General features: G+C 38.2%; 2 protein-coding genes across 4 annotated transcripts in view; one reads left to right on the forward strand and one right to left on the reverse strand.

Moving 5' to 3' along the window:
* Positions 1-24,029, reverse strand: part of LOC119131662 (lymphocyte antigen 75-like) — a 1,013,224-nt gene that overhangs the window by 354,822 nt on the left and 634,373 nt on the right. The gene's annotated exons all lie outside the window — the stretch shown is intronic.
* Positions 1-24,029, forward strand: part of LOC119131727 (C-type mannose receptor 2-like) — a 399,366-nt gene that overhangs the window by 189,619 nt on the left and 185,718 nt on the right. The gene's annotated exons all lie outside the window — the stretch shown is intronic.

Here is a 24,029-nt window from a genome sequence, read left to right on the forward strand (position 1 = left end):
GGTGCTGTTGATTTCCATTTGGGACTTATTGTGGGGAGTATTAAAAATGTCCTTTGCAGGATATCTGCTTTTCAGTACACATACAATGCGAAAATTGTCCATCCAAAAAGAATTTAATTAAGCAAAAGAGTTCAAGTTAAATAAGATTCAATGTATTGACTGTCGCTATAGGATAAAAATGTGATACAAGACTGTACTGGAAAGTACCCAACATATTTTACTGACTGGTGTGCTACCAGTTTGACATTCTTTAATTTATAATCCTTCATTTAACTTGATTAATTTCCTGTCAAGTCAGTCCTAAAGAATGACTCCTGTGGCTTGTGTTAATTTGATCTCACAAGGGGAGCCTCCTGTAAAATATCCACTTCAACTCTCAATGCTTCCACTGGCGTTTTTTTTTTTTTTCTTCTTCTCCTGTCTACTTCAATTTAGCTGAATGCTTAAACAGAAGGAATTTAGCTGTGGCCTTTGCTAAACAAACCATTTTGGGGAAGAATAAGAGATAATATCAGTAGCCAAACAATTGTACTGCCTTCTCTGGTAGCAGTGATCTTTCACCTTGTGGCAATGCAGACAGAAAACTTGAGGAGAAAGCCATTTTTGTTTTTTAAATGAACATGAAAAATGACATTGGCTGTCATCAGTGGACTGCCTGTATTACTAAGCTACCCCGTATTCCATAATGGAGACCACACAATGGCATGGTCGACCACTTCTGTGCCCCGCTGTTAAAATGAAGCCCCATTCAGTTTTATGTAGGCCATGTGCAATTCTACTCAACACTAAATATAAAGACTGAGTGAAAGAGAACCCATTAAATCATGACGCTGTCCTCTTGCTGCCGATGGCTCGAAGCTGGATGAGATCAGTAAAAAGAGAAAAGGCACAGAGGCAGCAACACTCCGAGATTGTATTGAGACCAGTGAAATTGTTGAAATCCTTTACTGTGAATACAAAAATACAAAACATATTGCTAAAAAATAAAATAATAAATAAAATGTGCACTGCATAGTGAACATTTACCGCTATTGAATGAAAACATCTTTTTCATCTTCTGCTTATTTACTCCTTTTATGTCGTATGCTTTTGTTTTATCAGGTGTCTCCATGAATCTTTTGACAACATGTTACAGTAACATAACAACAACATTAAAACAAAACACGGGGGATTCGGGGGAAGAGCAGACAGCGCAGAGGCAGGTTTTCTTCCTACCCAGGAGGCCCCCTTGCACGCAAAAACACACACATTGTTACTGTATGCACACACACACACACACACACACACATGCTTGTAACCTCATGAGAAATCGGTGACAGGGCCGCGCAACGCTGTTTAACATGCACAAGCAAATACACAACCTGTCACAGGAGGAACAATCTCTGCCCCAGTAGAATTAGTACAAAATAAAACAAAGTGAGTGACAGAACACAGACATGCAGGTAAATGCAATGTTGGAGCCTCGTTAATTTCTTATATTGATTGTATTAATATCATTATTATTTGTGGTCTGGCCTATGGATTATTTCAGTTCTATATGTGAAGCCAGATAGGGCCAGTGCCAGTCAGGTCTCCTCCTCCTTTGCAGCCACCTCCTACCTATAATGAGGGAGTTAGGACAGGTGGGCTTGCTTTTTGGCTTTTCTTGGTTTTGAAGGAGGAGTAGTGATACAGTTTTTTCAACCACTAAGATCACTAAAATCATGACTAGATCATGTTTTATTGTTTTATTTCTCTTGTATGAAAGCCAACCTGAATATTTAAGTTTAATGTATATAAATGCTTTTTTTTTTATTTAAGCACTATCTCCGCAATGGCTTTTGGTTTAGTGGGTTTAAGACTTCCTCCTTACAAGCTACTCTTTTATTTTTGTGGTGACAATTCTTGGAATACCAGAGTAGCCATAACATGCAACAATTTGTACTGTCGTTCTCCCTTTCAGTTAGAGTGCCATTGATAGGTGAGGCCGAGCTTCTATCTTTCACCCTTCAGGTGAAATGTAATTTACTTTGAAGCCACTCTGCTTAAGGCAAGACTAAATTGCCTGCCTTAAAAGTTTCCCACACATATGTTTACGACATCGGAATTGTACTTTACTTTAATATGGGGTTTTTAAAATGTCGTCAGTCAATGTTAAGAGCTTTTTATTCTGATTACAGGTGGTCTTTGGTGTTATTTATAACACTAATGAGCCCTCAGACCCAGCAGGGGTGGCCTTATATTGAACGTCTTGCAAGCAAAGGTAAGACACTTTATTAATGTACTACTGTGTGAAGAAGCTGCAGCAAGTGGCGAGTTTTTGCATTGCTGTACTCGCAAAATGTAAGAGATATCCGTTTCTTGGTGAAAGATTCAGGACATAGGTGGAATTCAATTGAACTTAATTTGACCTGTTTGAACATGAGTTGATAGTAAACTTATTTTTTTTCAGAGATTTCATGCAACATCCAAAATGTTGGTAAGATCATGACAAAAGATGATAAACTTCAAAGCTGTAAATCAGATCCAATGCCAAAAAAATAAAATGTCTTATCAGGATATCTTATGAGACGTTTGATTGTTTGATTATTTCACTATTCAGCATTTTGCTTCTTTTTAAAGTTATTTAATAATGTTGAAAGGTGATACACATAAAGTCAATTTGCCTTCAGCAAGCCACATGGCTACTCTTGTATCATAAATAATTGAAATGTGAGAACCTTAGTTTTATTTTAGATTGTGTTCCATTTTGTCGTACAACGGGTAAATTAGAGGAAGGAATATGACGATGGAGCAAAATATTTTAATTTCAAATGATGGAGTAAAATGAGACAAGCTAATTTCATTTATTGAGGGTTAATTTAATAATTTTATATGAGTTCACTGGGCCCTTCAATGAGTAATGTTTTTTTAGGGCATTACAGCGACTTCCTCTTACTTTATACCTGTTTTTCATCCTTCAATTTTTGACAACCTGCTCAACACCTTTTTCTGCATTCTGTCTTTTACATTCCTGAAGTAACCAGTAACCTTAACCAGTAATTTGAGAGACCCTCTTCCTGCTCCTCTGTGTTAGACATTCCCCACTTTTTATAAGCCTTTGCTTTGTTCATTAGCTTGAATGTTTTTATTGCCAGGCCAATGAAGTTAACTTTACAGTGAGGTGACACCTGGGTCTGTTTCTCATGCTACGGTTCTGTGCGGTGCACTGACCTGCTGAGAATCAGGTTTATTTGCACTTCTGTGTGGACACATTTACAAGGTTTGTTAATTAGATTAACACACACTGCAGTGGAAGAAGACAAGTAAAACGTTTTTTTTAGAAAAGTGGTACTTTAGTGATGTTATGGCCTGCTGAATTTGTTTATTCTAATTTATCAATGTCTGTAGTAACTTTTAAAGTTTTTCCTTATGTTGTCTCATGCCCCACTTGTTTTTTAATATGGGGATTTTAGAGATGAGTTCATGACATTGCAATGTTTACGCTGCAAAACATGGAGGGTTAATGTGCAAATAGCTAAATTGTGCTCTTTGTGATTTAGGCACATACCGACAAGTACACACACACACACACACACACACACACACACACACACACAGAAAACTGCGATAAATCTGCATGGCCATTAGGCAGCCTCAATTCACATGTTCTTGTTGTTTAGACCTTTACAACACTACTTTGTCATTTGTGAGCTGATCCTTCTCAACCCACAATCAGGGTCATCAGCAGGGCACATTTTTAACCAAATCCCAAAGGAATGAGTAGAAAGGATTTATTATTATTTATGTATCTATAAATTTTAATTCCTTTCAAACCTGAAGATCTGACCACATTTTCAAAAGTCAGTGGGAAATCTACCACCAAGCACACAACACTTTGTGACTAAAATTATGCAAAACACTTGTGAGAGTGAATAAGCTAAATTGGACATATTTAGTTATTATTTGTTGTTGTTTTTTTTAGTCTCATGGCACAAAGAATCTAATTTGAATTGTGATCCTAATTTTGTCTGCCACGATTAAATTATGATTAAATCAATGATTACATTTTATTACATTCTGCTGCACACCTAATCAGGAACTTTCTCAACCAGTAGTCAGCCAACCACTATGGGGCCAACCTATGGTTCATTAAGCTGCCTAAATAACAAGCATCATGCACCCTAAAACGAGACTCCAGCAAAAATTGGGAGATGAAGCGCATCATGGTCAGCTGTGAGTGCCTCGTTTTTATTCAGAGCAAGAGACGTTATTCAAGAAGTCACACGTTAACAGTGCGGCACAGTTAAGTCTGCAGGGTAAGAAATCTGTTGAACCATCTAAAAAAATCAGCAGAAAAATGGTCAAGACACAGGACAATAAAGACCCTTCTCTTGGGAAATCTCAACTGTCGAGTTATTTACAAATACGACTCGCCTATGGTCAAGTGGAACAACAAAGTCATCCCCGTCCTTGAGAATTTCTATATTGATGGGGATTTTCAAATACAAAGTTGTTGCTTGAAGTCAAATGTTATTACCGTAATTTCCGGACTATAAGCCGCTACTTTTTGCACAAAAACCCAGCGGCTTATAGTCCGTAGCGGTGTATCAATGGATTTTTTGTGACTTTGATGATGTCTAATACACTGAGACACTCATTAGTAACCTCTGTTGTACGGCACAGGACCGGACACAGATAGATAAACAGATAGACAATACTAAAATCGATAACAGGAGATAGCTTAATAATAAATAGATCAAATAATAAATAAATGGATCAATAAATAAAGATTAATAATGAATGGATCAAATAAATAAACAATAAACAGTGTCACGACTTTAACCACGTTTGCTTATCAATAGGAGCAATCTATCCAATCTGTGGATGTTGTGTGGATACTAAAACAAAATACCCCATAAGGCCAAAGTTAGGCTTGGCGTATTACATATGAGACCTTTACCTTTATAATACAACATACCGGTATTCCCTCTAACCACCAAGCTGACAGCTGAGCGAGTCAGAGTTTGTATTTACAATGAGTTGGTTCATGAGTTGTATTGCTCATTCCAGATTCACATGTCATGCATTTCGGTCTGTTTATACAGCCCAGTGAGGCGTAATGGTCCATGCTTGAAATGTTATAGCCGTTTGTCTCTCTTGTGTCTTTTGGAGAAGGGATGGAATTGACTCAGATACTTGTGAAAGTTTATAGATCATAATACAGAGCTAAGTCACTCATGTGAAATTACTGCGCTTTCCCTTCATAAAAAATACTCAAAGCAGAAAATTGTTCCACAGTGTGCGAATCATAATTCACAGTTGTCGTGAGACTGGAGAATACATTCTTGAAGTAAAGTAAGAATACCTATAGAATGCTAGCATACGAGTAGTGAGTGTTTGCATCGGTTCATGGGTATTTCCATGTCTACTTTGCCAAGTAAAAATAAACGTTTTGGCCAGTACAATGATTGTTTTTCTTTTGAGTCCCGAGAAGCAAGGTTTTCCGGTCTGCTCTTTCCATACTGTTCAGTCAAATTACTGATTACAAATCCAAATTCCGACAGGAAAGAAAAAGGGAATATTTGTCCTGGATTACGGTGTGTCAAGAAGAAAATTAATCATGTGCTCAAATAATATTGTACGTCAAACTCCTGCAGTCATGAGTAGGTCTGTTTCTGCGGAGGAGACAAGCGAGGTGTGTGTAAACGCACGAAGAAAGGCGTCAACGCTCAAGCAGCGAATTAGTGTATAGACAGGGTCAAAGGCCAATCACTTTCAAAACGAAGCACATTCCCTGCTGAACAGTCTCATCCCCCAACTCTAAACTCAAGTTTACCTGGGGTCAAAAGAGGATGAATAAATGAGACTATTTTCTGTCAACACATGACTAAAGGCTTGCGCACATATTTTCTCATGGCATAAAATCACATTCATTTCCTCAACAAGAAAACTTAACAGGCATCTAGTGAAGCTTTTATGAGTGTTATGACCCTCTTTTTGTACATCTTGAGATTATCTCTCTGGACTCTGTTGTGTTTCTGCTACATGGTATGAATTTACTAATTTTGATTTCCTGTCCAATCTTTGAGTTCTTCCTCCCCATCTAGTTAGGCGTACACTCTAACCCACATAGAACTATTTAGGTAAATGACAGGAAGTCTAAGTAAAGCCTGCTTTAACCACATGTATGTTCAGTAAAAAAAAAAAAAAAATGCAGTGTGCCCTGTCTGTGGCCAGCAGCGATATGATTTTGGCAGCATGGCGATTGCCATTCATCCATTTTCTTCCGTTTATCCAGAATCTGCATCATGTTAAGCAGGGAAGCCCTACTTTGTCCACCTTGTCCAAGGGAATCCCAAGGCCTGACCAGGCCAGCCGGGAGAATCTATCGTGTGCTCGGGCATCCCCTGGGCTTCCTCCTGATGGGATGTGGACGGAATACTTTACTATGGAGGTGTCCGATAGCATCCTAAACAGATGCCATCGCATCTGGCTTCTTTCAACGTGGAGGAGCAGCAGCTCGACTCTGAGTCACTCTCGGATGACTGAGCTTCTCACTTTTTCTCGACGGGACAACCTGGACATCTTGCCGAGAAAACCCATTTTGGCAGCCCGTATCCAGGATCTTGTACTTTTGGACACGGCACACAGCTAGCTCGTGTCTTGCCAGAGAGTTGACATTCCACATTTCTAAAGCCACCTTTGGTAGGTGGTGATCAGAACGCCAAGGTCCTGTCTTTGGCCGCCGCCCAGCTCAGATTGCACTGAACTCTTATGACCCCTCTCACAGGTGGTGAACCCATGAGAAGAGGTCCGTATGTTGCCCTTTCAGGGTGAGCCCGGCCGAGTCCCATGGGTGCAGGCAGGGCCAAGCCCCACTTCAAGGCCTAGCTCCAAAGGGGGGCTACGGGAAGCATAACAAAAGTTATATATGTATGTATATGTATATACATATACATACATACAAAAGTTGATGCACACATGACATCTAACTGTATAACAGCAAAATAGGATGGAAGAATTCCATGACCCATTAGGCTACAGTCCATCCTGTCTTTGACTTATCTACATTTGGAACCTGGTCATTTATATACTTAGAGCAGGGGTGTCAAACTCATTTTTTCGCGGGCCACATTGTAGTCATAGCTTCTTTCGGAGGGCCATTATGACTGTCAACCCAAATAAATGGATGAGCACCTCATATTATATACAGTAAAAGCTACAAAACAAACTGACAAATAACTAGTTTTCAAATCAGACGAGTAAAAATTGGTCAAATATATATATAAAAAAAGATATTATTAAAAGCGAAGACAATTTGCAATTCTAGTAATGACACACAAATTTGATGCACAATTTGTCTTCGCGGGCCACATAAAATGATGTGGTGGGCCGTATCTGGCCCCCGCGCCTTGAGTTTGACACATGTGACTTAGAGCAATGGTCAGCTACTTTGCATCAGGTTGCTGTTAACCAACCACACAGGAAAAAGGCCATATGCATGACAGGCTGTCTTTCCAACTCAATGATGGGCGCGGCTAACATTTTCAAGACAAAGATATAATGAGATCTTTTGAGTCAGCCTATGAGAGCCCCCCCGCAGCCAAAAACATCCAGGGGCAGCTGCGGGTCAAACCTCTCTGAGTGATTTATGTTCTTCCTTATCAGCCATAATGAGTGTTCTTACAATTAGATGGAGACATGCTACCAGAGCCAAGCACCATGTCAGCGTTGACCCTCACAGAAACAAGTCTCCATAATGATGACCAGGGTGAGCTCAGGGTTTGTGTTTTTAATAGGCGGAAATCACAGGTTGGAGCGCCACAGCCAAGGCTTGTTACACGGCCTCACCTCGTTATTGCCGGAAATCAACTTTTCATTTTTTTTGCACAAACTGCACACTTTGAAGTTTTTTAGTGAACATCTTGTGGGTGTCGAAGGTTTTACAGAATCTGTGACCTGTTCTTGTAAGACTGCCATAAGATAAAAACCGGGAGAAAGTAACTTCTAATAACTTGATGAAAAATGTGGGTTTTTTTATTTATTCAGATTTTTATTAATATTTCATCATCATTTTTAAATACTTACTTTTTTATCCAACAGTAACAGTGGTGGTCATCACATATAAAATAAAGTCTTTACTAAAGTGTCCAAGTGGTGACTTTACTAAAAGAGCCCCTAGGAAGGGTGGAACTAGTTTTAGTATTTTTGAGCACGTGTGGAAGCAAGCACAGTGGGGCAGGTATATAATAATAATCACAAGGGCAATAATAATAATAATAATAATAATAATAATAATAATAATAAAATAAGGATGGCACAGGATGGATGGATGGATGGATGGATGGATGGATGGATGGATGGATGGATGGATGGATGGATGGATGGATGGATGGATAATATAATGAAATATGTAACCTTATTGTGACCCTCCATCTTCATCTGAGCCAAAATATTCTTTTGTGTGTAAATTTTGATGACTATTCCGATCATCAATGTGCCAACAACTATGCTGTTTTCAGTGAAAATCCCTGGCATGCTTCTGCACTCTGTAAACACATTACTTTTATGGTTTGGTTTTTCGCAATACTTAATGTGATTTAAATATGTGCAATCCCGTTTTGCATGAAATACAGCACTTGAGTTATGTACGATCCAAGAGAACTGCGATTCCCTGGAACTAACAATTTATAATATAAAAACACACTACTTTAATTTCAAATATTGTAATGTTAAACTGTGTTGTGTATTATTTAGATTGAAAGGAAAACTGTCAGTGGGCATTGATTTAAAAAAAAAAATACCATTACTTGATAAATGCCCTTGGAGATGTTTTCCTGGAGCGCAACCACAAAGTTAACATTATCAGCTTTTATTGACTCCTGAATACTACGTTATATTTTGAGAAAGTCGATACATGAATATGTATACAATGCTAGAATTAATGACATTGGTAAGTTTGGCCAACAACATTAATCATTGTGTCCTGCTGTTTAACTCTATTCCCTAAACTTCAGACCACTGCCACCCTTTGATAGTCAGCAAGCAATTGTTCCTTGTATAATAAGCACAGGAAGTGTTTGGCCACATTAATCATCGTACTGCATAGTCTGTGACAATTTTACAGCTTGAGGTTTGATTGTTTGTCTGACCAAAGACTGCATAAAGAGTGTAAATAAAGCCAAAAAAGATATAAATACATAAAAAATATTAACAAGATTAACTCAGCAAGTGTTTTTCTTTTTCTATGGCGTTTTAATTTTGCGGGATGTCAACAGATAAGAACACCAGAGACGGCAAGAGAGAAAAGGGTGATGATATCATAAATCAAAATAACACTTTCTGTGTTGTTCCTAAATAAATAAAGTTAAAACAAATACCACTATGCTTCTTTTGAAAACAAAACTGTGACAGAAAAGGGTTTTTACTGTTCATCTTGTCCCAGACGACCATGAGCGAGGGGTGAAGAGGTAAACGTCCCACACCAAAACTTTTTTTCCAATAATGTTTTGCCTTTTTTAACTTTTTTAAGATACTGTGATTGGAGTATCTCGTTCAAATTTGATGGTTTAAAATTAAAAACCAGTCAGTGTCATGTGGAAAAACCTATCGGCGTGATGAATATACAAAATAAACACAACATCCCAGATCTGAAAATGGCTGCAGATTGTCATGTTCGTGGATTATATTTTAACTCAACATAAAAAACATATACTTAAATTAAACCATTATAAAGATCCCGGGAGAGTCACTTTTTGAGTTTGTCTTATTAATCTCAGGAGAAGTACTCGTACGATCTGGGTGTACAAGTGCAAAAATTACATTACATTGATGTATGTCATGTCTTTTCTGGCTTTCATATGGGGATTTCTACATCCTCCTGTGACTCACGGCTGCCCCGATCTCATATTTCCTCCGTTTCCAGGCCTGTAGGTTCTACGATGCTCTTCAAACTGGACCTAAGCTAAAGCCAGAGCCATCCATTATTGGCCAGTCAGACACAGCAGATATTTGGTCATAACTCACACTGAGGCGGTTCACTCCTCCAACAGCATTTAGCCAGCTAATAATGATTTAACGGACAGGTTTTGACAAAGATAAACAGTAGCCTCATTCTCGACAAAGGAAGCTACTAATTATATCACAGAACACAGCGAAGAGGCGAGTTGTCTCTACATGAGGAGATAACCACGTGCACATGTCTTCCATATGGTACGCTGAGCCCCTAGGCGACAAGACATAACCATAACGGGAACTTCCTGGGGAGATGTATATCAGTCGACTTTGATCATTTTAGGCTAGCAAACCCGTCCTAATGAGCTCTGATTCCATTCCTGATCATAAAAGAGCATCCCAATTTTGCTCGTGCCGTTTAATTCCACCGCAATATCCACAGCTTGAATTCCTTTTTAAAATAGCACCTGAATTTCTGTCATGTCTACAGCGTTTGGTTGTGCTTATTCTCACTTTTATTTGTACAAGCAAAAGTTCCCAAGCGGAATGTCCTCATAAGATTTATAATGTGCAGTATTTACCTTAGGATGTTTATCGTAAAGTGCCGGATAGCTGAGCAGCACAGTGGTGCAGAATCTCTGTTTTCTCACAGTAAGAGTCTTTCTGTGAAGACTATGCATGTTCTCCTTGCTCCTGCATGTTTTGCCTTCAAAATTTTGTCACTTTCTCCCACGGTCCCCTCTGTGTATCCAATGCAGCAAGGGTGCCATATAGTAAAAGTGCCCCAATTTCAAATCACTAACAGGTTACTCGCGTCGTGTTTTACATTCACCTGTCAAAACATTAGGTGCAGCTGCTTTTGTGAGATTCAATATGTTAAAGAATGTCAGTGTGAATCACAAATTGTTTTACTAAGTCAAAAAAAAAGTGTGTATTTTTATGGGTGTGATTTGCAGATGTGCACAGAGCATTTGTTGACTCAATACTTGGTGAAGCTACTGCAATACTTCGTTCGTGGACGGTTGAGTTGCGTTTCTGAATCAACGACCAACGTGTGTCAGTTCTAACGTATAATGTAAAATGTAAGATATGATGAAATAATATGGCAAAGTAAAAAAAAAACAGGTGGGAAATTGTTTTGGCAAGCAAAATCTGGGTTTAGGTGAAATTGTTGTGGAGGGGAAAACCAGAACAAAATTATTAAGTGTATCCAAATTTTCTGGTTTATAATGTGTGTATTTTCAAAGTAACACGTTTGCCCACAGCAAATACATTTAAATTTTTATCTCAAATGTACTGCCATGGTTATATACTAATTCTAATAGTCCCATGACAGTGATTAATCACAGCTCACATGTTTTTATGGATGTGGTTGAAGTGAAGACAATATTGAAGAGGCTGTGAAAATGTTCCCTGCTGGCTGCTCTTTCCTCACACACATTCTTGGTTAATGCTGTCGTGTTTGCCGAGATAAAATCATTAAGCCCATGTGAGCTGGGCCACAGATTCCATGCTGTGCTGCAGGAATCTTGGAAGAAGAGTAAGACAAATACATGGACGTGAAACGTATGCTTTCCAAGGAGACAACCTAAACGGTTCCATCCTTCATAACCTGTACAAAGGTTTCAAACTTAAGTGTTGGTTTAAGATAGCTTTTGATACTTTTGGAGAAATAATGTTTTGTTTTTTTATTGTTCAATGCGGATTGGCCTGACTTAAAGCTTGATTGGTTGCAAAGATACCGGTTTGATGAGTAATGTTAGTGGTTTCCGGGTTTCAATTAAAGTTGATTCCAAAGTTACTCATTTTCTGTAGTCCAGCTACATGTTTGTCTTTGAAACCTAATTATCATTGATTACAGAGATTCTTGCCCTCGGCCCCTAAAACAGAGGGCAGGCCAGTTTTCTGCATCTTTAACCCTGACTACTTAAGTGTGACCCCAGGGGCCAAAAAACAGATCATGCTACGATTGTTTATTTGCTTCAGCAAATGTGCTTCAGTACTTTGCTTATTATCATTGTCAGTCGTCCACACATATTCAAACAAAACATGTTTTAATATATTAACACATGTTAAAAATACGGATTTTTTTTCCCAAAGTAATTTCAAGGTAATTTTTCACTCTTGCCGTACTGATCTTGTTTAGAGAGGCTGGCTTTGACTCATGCAAATGAGCAAGCCCTCACCCTTAGCCAATAGGATGTACGGATTCTCTGTTAGCAAAATGATCCTCGGTGTGGCTACAAGATACTATTTCACCACTCCATCGGGAACAAATTAATATTCGAAATACAGTTGATTTTTTTGCTGGGTAAAAAAAAAAATCGTCACTGGCTCATCAGTGCATGTGCATGGTAATGGAGGCCATTAAATAAACCTCTTGTACGCCTCCTGTGCTTAACATTTCAGAGTCTAACATGACATTAGTTGACTGGTGCAGCATACATATCATCAATACAGATTCCTCTTAACAATGAATTGTCCATATCATTCACTCCATTAACCAAGCTGAGTGATGGTGGCATGTGTAATGGGATTCACTCAGAGGAAGACGCAAGGAGAAGAGTGGTCCAGGAAAAATGACACAACACAGTAATGTACTGCATGTCATATTTAGACAAATATATTCATTCAGGGAGACTAAGTGAAGCAGAAAGCAACAGTAAGACTCCTCTGAGGTGTTTTACTGAATTATTGGATTTGTCAGGCTGTTTCCTTCTCCAGGGCCCAGCCATTCCCTCTATCTGTTTTATCTATAATAAACACACCCGCGCTCATTTGACCTCAACGACACATTCAGTCTCACACTGATGACCAGCTCTGACAGTGAGAAAAAAATACTGAGGGGTAAGGAGGGTAGAGTGACTGCATGGTGAGAGTGTGAGGTGGGGAGGGTCAGAGAGTGTTAGGTGAAGAGTTGCTGCTGCTGCGGGGGTCTGGATGGTGAGCTTGTGAGAAGTACTGACAGACTAATTAGGGCTTTCCTGTGTCATGCTTTATTTTTATATTTACTCCAGAGCATCAGAAGGCCAAACTACCCTCTGACCAGGCCATCTTGTGTTGCACACACACACACACAAAAAAGATATGTTAAAAGCTGAGAACTAGGCACATTCCAGAGAAGTGGTAATTTGTGTTGCCCTCTGCTGGTAGCATTAATATTCTGTATTGTCGTAGCTTCCATTTTCATGGTCATGTTTGAATTTACTTTAGAATCATAGTTGCTATTATGATTTATATAATTATTAGGTATTTGAAATTATGATAAAGTGCACAAAAATAATCATAGTTTCTATTATGATTTATATAATTATTAGTGTTATTTGAAATTATGATAAAGTACACAAAAAGTAAAAAAAAAATCCTCTTTTCTATAATATCTATAAAACATAATATATTTTACTCCTTACAGTAAAAATTTGATTCAAATTACGGTATATCACATTCAGTATTTTTTATTTTTTTAATTCTGTGCTATAAAATTAGTCAGTCTTCATTTCCTTCAACCGATTCTCAGGTATCACAACCACCTATTCTGGTCCCAAGAAAAATGCAATATGTCACAACTAAAATTTATGCCGCTGTAAGGGATGAAACGGGAGCAAGGGAGGACGCATAATGATCTTATTACAAAGTAAAGCAAAGAAGTTGAGTTTGATTGGTGGAAGGTCACTGTTTATATTTCTTTTTTTTTCTTCAACCTAAGATCCCATTTGTTCGCTTACATTAACCATTTGCTTATCTATGCAGTAATCTACAGTTAACCACATTGCTTTTCTAACACTTACAAAGTGCTTATTCAAACCTAAACTATGATATTCCCTCAAATCACACAAAGTGATTTGTGTCTGCGCTCAATCAGACATCTACTACTGATCCAAATCCAAACTTTTAACCTGTGACTTCATTGTTTGGGGAGATGCAAAACAAATTCCATCACCCAGTAATTAATTGCAAATAAGGCTGTGAGGTTCCAATAAATCTATGGACTAATCTACAAACACAAAAAAATGGAAGGCCCAAACCCAGAACTATGCGAATCACAACTAAAACAAATCACTACCCCACTGTGCTACTTAAGAGTTAAATCAATACAAAAAATATATATAAATTATCCAAGTGAAGGTGATGTTGCTGTGCAAGATCGAACACACATCAAGTTACTTTCCTATGAATCATGATACATTCATTTCCTCCTTAGAAGTTTTTGCTGATCTTTCCCTGAGGATGATTATAACCTCGACAGTTGATCTTTTCTCTTGGGATTTCCTTATATTAGGCCCTGCCAAGTCAATTTATCAGCCCATTATTACAATCCTGTGATCTAAATTTAGAACAAGGTCTAGAGGAAGTGGACATGAAAAGTCAATGGTACCACCAACATTGACAACACAACTTGCCCTTGCTGCTCGATTTCAGCATTTTATGCCAACAAGTTTCACTGACCTCAATTAATGTGATTTTTACGTGTTTTATTTCTGTCCTCCTGCTTAGGTAAAAAATTTGATGATTGCAACTATATAAAGATGATTTAAAAAGCAAACATTTATATGTAGCCAATGCTGTTGACTCTATAGTAAGTTTCCAGGATAATCGACCGGCGGTGCAAAGAATTTCTTATTATTGGAAAGTCAAAGTCAGGTTAACAAATAAAAGCAACATCATTAAAACTGCTCGGCTAAAAACTGAACCGATCCAGGAAGTTGGCTAAAATAATTTTGCAAAAAAACAACTCTATTTGTTGGCTTGTTTTGTACAAAAAAATTCTTTTGTGCAATTTTTTTTAACCCACGTAGGGTTGTTTTTAACCCAGCATTTTAAGACTGTACGGATCCTCAAGATTGATGCAGTTTATGGCTCTACAAAAATACCTTCTAGCCAGGACATTATGTATAGTTGCGGAAAAATAACATCCTCGGTAACAGCTGCAATTTTATTTATGCATTTTAATGTGACCTTACTGTTATGAATTATTCAAAGGGCAGTAAACATTGTCCTCAGAGTCCATGTGGTATACATTTTTTAGGCAGGCCATTACTCATAAGCATACAATAGCATTTAATTCATAACTGGGGAAATATTACACGTATCTCTTGAGCTTTCCTTTATTTGTGGCTTAGGGTGAGTTTGCTCAAGCGTTTACACTGCTTCATTAAAACAAGGGGTCCTCGTTCAGTCGATACCTCGTTCAGAGATGTGTATCGTGAATGGTCATTAAAATTCATTTAACTGTGCATGACCAACTCTCCAGGGAGGTACACGTGAAAAGTAGCAAACAATATACACTAACTTTGGTAAGGAAATGAGAATTTCCATTTTAACCACAGAATTTTCTTATTATTTTTCAACCACCCTAATGAGACTTTCACTTTAGATAAAGAGGCAATACTGACATTGGAAGTTCCGTTCAGGTGATCCAACACTGTGTCATTGTGTCGGTGGGAAAATGCGTATCGTAGGAAGTGAGAAATAGTGAGTGTCACCTCAGGGTCATGACATGAGAAGCAGTCCCTTCTGAGTGAGAAGGCCCCAGGGGCCTCAGCTCATGCAAGCCCCGCCTTCCCCAAAACACCCCAAAAATCATTTGTCAGTCAGCAGAGTGTAATTGTTCAATGCTGTTTTTAAAACATTAAAAAAAATTGAAAATAAATGTATGTAACCTTTGAGACTTTCTCACATTTTGTCAGGTTTTGAGACCTCAAGTGTGAGTCTTTTCATAAGCAGTATACATATTGTATTAGTGTATTGTTTTGACATATTTAAAAAAAAAAAAAAAACGTAAACAACAATGGAACATTACCAAGAGCACCGACTGGCCAAACCAGCTTTGTAGACCTTTTTTATTTCCGTTACAGTATATGTGTCGCATTCCTCAGCAGAGAGCTAACTCAAACCATGCTTACTTGTGGTCCATTTAAACCATCATTTATTAATCACAAAAGCATTCAGTTTGACTTAAATGAGGGTCTCACGGGTCTTGGACCAGATCGGGTATCAGTCATCCGTTGAGCATGGGAAGGACTCACCAGGTTGCCAGGAAGAAAAAAATTCCTGAGCGGAAAATAAAGTGTCCACGTGGATGCCAGTCCTGTATGTTTGACGATATGAAAACATGTTTTCACTTAGGTCTCGACATAAATAATCATCAAAGTCCAATAAACAGTCTGTCTGCAATCATTACAAACACACTTTAAGTTAAATTAAAAAAAATATATCGGCTAACTGTGAAATACAAGAAGAATTTTTAAAATCAGGAAACATGTTATTGCTCATGTGAATCTTACATCTGCTGTTAATCACGAACAACAGTTCGACTGACCTTTCCAGCTTGTTGCAATTGTAAAAGAAACTCCCATCCATGAGCCAACCATTTCTATACTGGTTATTGTGAGTAACTTGGAGCCTATCCCAGCTGACTTTAAGATGAAGGTACCTGTGACTGGTGATGATAATATATAATATAATATAATATATATAAAATATAATATAATATAATATAATATAATATAATATAATATAATATAATACATTGCGGCTCGGTGGGGCACTGGGTAGCACGTCCGCCTCACAGTTAGGAGGGTGCGGGTTCGATTCCACCTCCGGCCCTCCCTGTGTGGAGTTTGCATATTCTCCCCGGGCCCGCGTGGGTTTTCTCCGGGCACTCCGGTTTCCTCCCACATCCCAAAAACATGCTTGGTAGGCCGATTGAGCACTCCAAATTGTCCCTAGGTGTGAGTGCGAGTGCGTATGGTTGTTTGTCTCTGTGTGCCCTGCGATTGGCTGGCAACCGGTTCAGGGTGTCCCCCGCCTACTGCCCGATGACAGCTGGGATAGGCTCCAGCACGCGCGCGACCCCGGTGGGGACTGAGCGGTAAAGAAAATGGATGGATGGATAATATAATATATAATAATCCAAGCAAGTACATGGGCATCATATAAACTGCACACAGAAAGACCAGAGCCTGAATTTAAACCTCGAACATCAGAACTATAAAACAGATGTGGTAACAAATCAACCACCTGGAGAGCAGTAAACTAAACCAAGAATAAAGCTTGGATACCAACTTTTGCTCTAATTCTTAAACTAAAATTCAGAAACCATCTGAGTATCTCAGGCAATGACTGAATACGACTTTGCATCGAAACTAAGTGAAAGTCATTTAACAGCAATTTCCCCCCCACTCATAAATATATTCACTTACCACCAGGCGATGAGATAAGAATCAAATCAGGAGAAGCATAATGACCACAATTACTGGTGTGATGAGGACAACATCACTGTAAAAGTGGATTACATCTGATATATGAAGGTACATTTCTGTGGAACATGAAAGTACTTCTCATTTGCATATGATGCAGGATGTAATCTTTTGTCTCTCCTGTGACATCATCATCCTGCAATCATCACAGAATGACTTTTCTTCAAATGATGTTAAGGTATTAATTACCCTGACGACATTAACAGTTTTCGTAAACAGAGTTGGGATAGGCCTAAAGATGAACGTACTTTCTTTTGTTTTTTGGTATGTTATTTCTTGAAGAATGAGGATGAATTTTGCAGAGCACATGTTTTGAATGCAATACACAGTCTTCTAACAAAAACAGCAGCTGCCGCAACACATAAACCTGAGCCACCGCATGACCGCAAACATGCAATTGCTTAGTTACTTGGAGAAATAACCTTGACTGATGAGCTTCATGCTACTTCACCAAAACTTAAAGCAAATATTTTTCGATCTGTTGCAGCAAACTCTTTTGGTACATTACAGTCAATTTATGGTATCACAATAGAAAGCTGAAAAAGAGAAAATATTATTAAATTATTAAGACACAGAGAATGTGCTTCTCGTTTTTGTTGGATGAATCACCACTCTCTGTGTGAGTCTATATAGTCTTTCGAAAAAAAAAAACAATGAAGAGGATCTCTCAGAAATCAATTTACAGAGCATATCCAAACACATACGGTGTATTTTATCCCGCTCAGCAGTCAAGGTCTCTCCTGGAGCGTCGTGTTTTGATTCATATATTACATTTGCCTTACAGCGTGTCTGATTGAATGTCATTCTGGTGTCACGCAAAAATATTATCTCTTGGAACTACACTCCAGATAGCATACGATCCACTTTGTATACCTGTTGATGCTTTCTGGCCTCCCGCCAGACTTATTCATGTGTCTGGACCGTCAAAGATAGCTCAGTAGGATTGTAAGACATTAAGAATTCAAGTCTCACAGAATTTATGAGCTACCTCAGTCATGCCAGCCTGTTTATACACAATAGAAACAAGGGCCAACTCCTAATACACAAAATAATTGTCATATTTGTCACCCTTCGAAGTGAGCCAAGGCAGCGAGCGTGAGTGGTTTCTGCGATCCCATTGGACGATGATATCAGACTCTGAACCGCAGCGGTGGAGTGATAACAATAACGATCCATATCCTGCTCCAAATGAGTAGGAGATAATGGAGACAGCAAAGCATTAGAGACACCAACAAGCATCAGCGTATCATCTTGTCTGCTCAAGATTTATAACCATAACTAACCTTTACTGATCTACACATAAATATTCATTCATTTCTTTATTCACTCCGGAGCGCAACAACACAAAATCTTTTTTTTTTTGCCTCTTCATAGGTGTCTCTGGTGTTTCATTTGATGCCATAGTAACCCATCTATGTGACAAGTATGGCATATAAGAAGGTTAATTAAACAGTCAGAGGTTTGGATACAAAACTAATGATATGAGCAAGCCAAATGTCACATGTTCTGAAAAATAACATAATAGGTCACAGGAGACATGTGATTGACCTTTGTTAAACATTGATAATTAAAAGGTTATATCAGTGAGGGCTTGCAATTTCCTTCGCACACTATGAAGAAAAGACTAATTGCTGGATGTGAGTATGTAACCAGTAGATTCAATTTGATTCGATAGAATAATGTAAAACCTTCTTGTCAAACATTTGCCGGACAAAGTCACAGTTACTTTGTCTGGCAAGTGTTTGTTGTTAAATGACTTTTGAAGAGACGTACATTACTTTAAAGTGACAAGAAATGAGATTTTTTTGAACAAAATACAAACATTTTGAACAAAAAAACAGCTCACCAGCTACTTTATTTTTTTTGCATCTTCCTAGAGCACATGAAGCATTTTCCTTAATATGCATTATCATTACGCTCCACTAATATCTCTACCAGTATTATGAGTTTAATTATGGCTGTCATTTATACCAGGCATTTAACATAATTGATTGCCATGTTATTTGCAAAAAGGCTAATTTGTTTGATTATGCGTGAATGCAGGGAGGTAATGGGGCTAGAATATGAGAGTTGGTGTCAGGTTAAAAATTGCAGAAATGGTTCTAAGAGCCAAACCCAAGCACAGCTATGTTTAATATTTGTATCATGGTATTGTCCTTGCGAAATGTAATGAATAAAATATGTGAATTTTATGGCAGGCGGCACAGTGGTACACTGGTTAGCCCGTGGGGATATGAGATTGTGGCTAAACAATTTGAGTTTGAAAAAAACTTTCCGACTTTCAAATAAAATTCGGAAGTGCTGGCTGATTTCTTTTTTTTTTTATGGGATCACAGAAAAAAGCCAAATAAATGACCTTTTTTTTAATCATTTTCATTTTGTCTCTATTTTTCTGGGAATTGACTGGGAATCCCACCTCTCAACCCAGGTCGCCATTGTAAATGAGAAAGTGTTCTCAATTGGCTTACCTGGTAAAACATTGAATAAAGAATAAAGAAAAAAAAAATTTGGGACAGGTTCCAGCATGATCATTCATCAGGATAAGCAACTTTTTTATTTCTCACACACAAATCTAAGCCATGTAGTGTTTGTTTTCATGAAACATCATTCACAAAATGTCTAAAACTAGAGTATTAGTTGAGACATTGTTTCTTATTGGAGTGTCTGTTTTTGACAAGCTGTAGGGAGACTTTGAGTCCTGTAATTTACTGAAACCCAGAGTCGGTGAACTGAATAAATCCAATTTGTGATGTTGGGAGGGATAGAGTATTAGACAGTGGTGTTAATTTCTTTCTGAAATGACTTCCAGCCTTTTGTGTGCATACCCAGCCATCAACACACACACACACACACACACACACACACACACACACACACACACACACACACGCACACACACACGCACACACACAGATTGACGAGAAATTGGGAATGAGGAGGAAAGAATTTCAGAGTCCATTATCAGAGTTTACATACAGTTAAAAGTCAGCTCATTATGGCACCTCGTAGCAAAGAATGATGTCGAACACTGTTGATCTGAAAACTCTGAGTTCTGTAAATCTGGAATACAGAGAATGCGCTAGTCATCTCCACACATACAGTACTTATTACTGTAATTATTGCTCACAAAAAAAGTAGTACAAGGTCAAGTGTAGCAAAAATAATTCTAGATGCTTTTATATGTTTAGATCTTCTCGGGTTATTCCCATGGATTGTCTGTGGGGGATTCATCCTAATTTGAAATTCTTAATGTTAATTTTAAAGTGATCAATGTTATAACTCTCGTAGTAATTAAAGTCCAGTGAGAAAATTTTCCACCACAAGGTGGTAGTATTGCATCCTATAAAACCAAAAAGGAGCAGCGCAATTTCAACATGCAGTATTTCCATATCACCATTTGGTGGCAGAAAAAGCACAAGCAAAGTGTTTCAACAGAATGTGGTGCCTCAAATTACCTCATTTTATGAAATGCCACTGGCACTTTCAAGTGATGACGTACACTTGATTGGTGACAAATACCAATTTGAATATGACCTTTTGTACTACTGTGCCTTGATTCTGTTATTTTTTTGTCATCTGTACCTAATCCAATTTTACCTGCAATCCAATATGTATACGCTCATAAGTGGAATTCTAAACAATTATATAAATCTTTGTCCCCAAAATGAAGCAACTTTAATCAGTTGTGGAATGATTCCTGATTGTGCACTTTTCACATGCACACGTTAATGAGGTTTACTCAACAAGCTGAAGAAAAAAAATCACCACCAGCTAATCAACTAATTGAGACCCTTTACTAGGACACCCATATAGAACCAATCAGAAACCAGACTTGCTGTCACTAGGTAAATATGAAGGCAAGCTAGAGCTTCTATTGGCTCAGACTGGATTTCTTTGGAAACAGATGATGTGCGTGCATCCATATGGTCGACCCGGAGGCCTCTTTTGTTCTGTGACTGATGCACCTCACAACTTTAAAGGCTTCTTCCTGCACTTTAAGTCCTCCTCCTCCTTCTGTTGATTTGCTGGCTGAATAACGAGTCAGCACGATGATCTGGCAAAGTGTGCCTTGCGTTTTGTGTGCCCCAACCCCTCCCCTCACTGAATCCACCCACACCCCATCCCACCCTGCAGCCTGCACACTCACAGCTCCAGACTTTGTGTTTGGGGTGAAAGGGACCGTCTCAAATGTCCAATGCAGCCGCAGCAGCTGCTATTGGACCTCTCTTTTCTTTAGCACAAAAGAGGAGAGAGGTCCAAGGTCCCCATGCACTTTTGTTGAAGGCCCCTCCCCTCGTTTTTCTGCTCTTTGCATCCATTGAGGAGGGTGCAGAAGTGTTGGCTGCAGCTTTTGTCCGAGTTTTGTTTTGGCGAGTCGAGTTGTGGAGGGGGTGCGGAACAAACACATTTAGCCACCTTTCTGCAGCACACAAAAACAGACGCACGACACAAACTCATTGTGGTGTTTACAATAAATGCATGAGTACATGTTAAAGCAAAAACTCGCCAGTGGTTTTAGTGTGTATCAAAAGAGAGAATAATTTCGGATTTAGTAACTGGCATTCTGCATGCACACACAATCAACACTGGGTAGATAGTCCAGAACCACCAATAGGTGAAAATACAGATCCTACACACATGTGCCTTGACATACAAGTGCCTTGACATACAAGTGCTACAACTTCTACATTTTTTCAAGTTACAAGATAGTGCTCTGATGTTTTTTGTACTTTAGGAACCATAATGTCTTTGCTGCTATCGCTGAGTGTGCTGTGTGCAGTTCGGCAGATAGTGAACCGGAAAAAAAAAAAGAGTCAAGTGTGCTTGTTATGAGCTAATTACGGCAGCAAACCATATAACTAGACTGTTGTGTAAATATGAACGTATGAATTATTTAAGAATTTTCTTCCTGATATGGCTATTTTTTATTTCACCTGTCCGGGGTCTATAAATGTAAATCAGCTGTATGGTAACATTTAACAGTCTTCATCAATGTGCATTGTCCCTTTCAAAATAATAATTAAATGAAATAAAAAGCTGAAACACATGAGGAGTTGGAAGATAATGTTTTTTGCAGCTAAAGACTTTGCCTACAAAGTTTAATCATGAGGGTTGACATTTAATCATTATCAAATCAAAATAAATCCTCAAAGCTTAGAAAAAGTGTGTCACTTACTGCACAATATAAAAGACAGGACCACAACCTTATTGGCCACTTATACAATATAATGACATCCAATAAAAGACTTTATAAAGTCAATTGTGGTTTGAATTAAAACTGACGTTAATTGTACAATTCAGTCTAGCCGTTATTATGAGAGTATTTGATATTGCTGTAAATGTCAGTGAACTCCAAATGTGATTCATTAGTTGTTGTTGTTGTTGTTGTTATAAATGTCCATCTACCATCACTGCTGCTGTATTTGTATTAAAGCCTTGAGGACCCCAACTTGCAGTACTTGCATGGTGGGGCACTCCAATGTTTTTGCAACAGCTGTGTGTGTGCATGTGCGGGTGTGCATCTGTTTTTCATGGTAATGATGCAGCATTATATTGCATTAGCATAGTTACCAGACGGCCTCTATAAGAACATAATAAAAAATATCTGTTATTCACAAAATGTACCTAACAATATGATGATATACAGAGTTTTTACTATGATCAAAATATATTTAAATTGCTGCTAATGTGTGTGCTGGCTTACTGGCAGCAATGAGAATATTTACATTAAATGCTTTCTTTAATAATTAATTTAATCATTCAATTAGATTAATTGGAGATGCATAGAGCCCACACGCACACTGAATGCTGTCCATCAGAACCATCTGCTGGTGCTCTCTTGCACATAGAAAGGATTTGGGGGGTGGGGGGGTTATGGAGGAGGGACACTTCAGAAGCAGCATGTGGCTGCAGCGGTGGACCTCTTTATGGCCTAGTTTAGAAAGCGGGCCGATGTTTCTCAGGTTGAAGTTGTTCAGGTGATGTTTGTAACAATACTTTTGCATATACATGTCTTTTGCATGCATTGTTTGTGTAAGTTGTTCGATTTGTGTTAAAGTTGTTGGAACGTTTATTATTACATCACATCTATGCTAATTTCGTTAGCCTGTCTCAGCCACTTCACATTATATATTAGCATTGAGCTAGAAAAATGTAATGAGACAAACTATATGTTTTGAATAGTTTGGTGTCAATATTAAACTTTTGCTTTATATCCTTTTTTTGTATTATAAACTGCAGCTGAGAATTCAAATAAATGGGTTGGAAAAAAACATGTTTTGCCTGATATTTGGAGAGCTGTGCAAGTGAGAACAGGTGCTGAGTTTAAATGTGTTTAAAGCATATAGCAGGGGTGTCAAACTCATTTCTTTCCGCAGGCCGCATTGTAATCATAGCTTCTTTTGGAGGGCCATTATGACTGTCAACCCAAATAAATGGATGAGCACCTCATATTATATACAGTAAAAGCTACAAAACAAACTGACAAATAACTCGTTTTCAAATCAGATGAGTAAAAACTGGCCAAATATTTAAAAAAAAAGATATTAAAAGTGAAGACAATTTGCAAATCTAGTAATGACACACGAATTTGATGCATAATTTTTCTTCGCGGGTCACATAAAATGATGTGGCGGGCCGTATCTGGCCCCTGGGCCTTGAGTTTGACACATGTGGCATATAGGATGAATAAACTTTTCCATACAGAATTATAGTCCATGGTCTCACCCCTGTGGGTGTATCGAGAATGTTTTCAAAACAATAAATTGAGGTTCACTGTCCTTTCAAAATGCATGATATTCCAATTGTTTCATCATGCTGGAACTCTGCAGTGTTGTGACTTAAGATGTGCTAATT

Source organism: Syngnathus acus, chromosome 12 (genome assembly GCF_901709675.1).
Source record: "Syngnathus acus chromosome 12, fSynAcu1.2, whole genome shotgun sequence".
Taxonomy (NCBI): domain Eukaryota; kingdom Metazoa; phylum Chordata; class Actinopteri; order Syngnathiformes; family Syngnathidae; genus Syngnathus; species Syngnathus acus.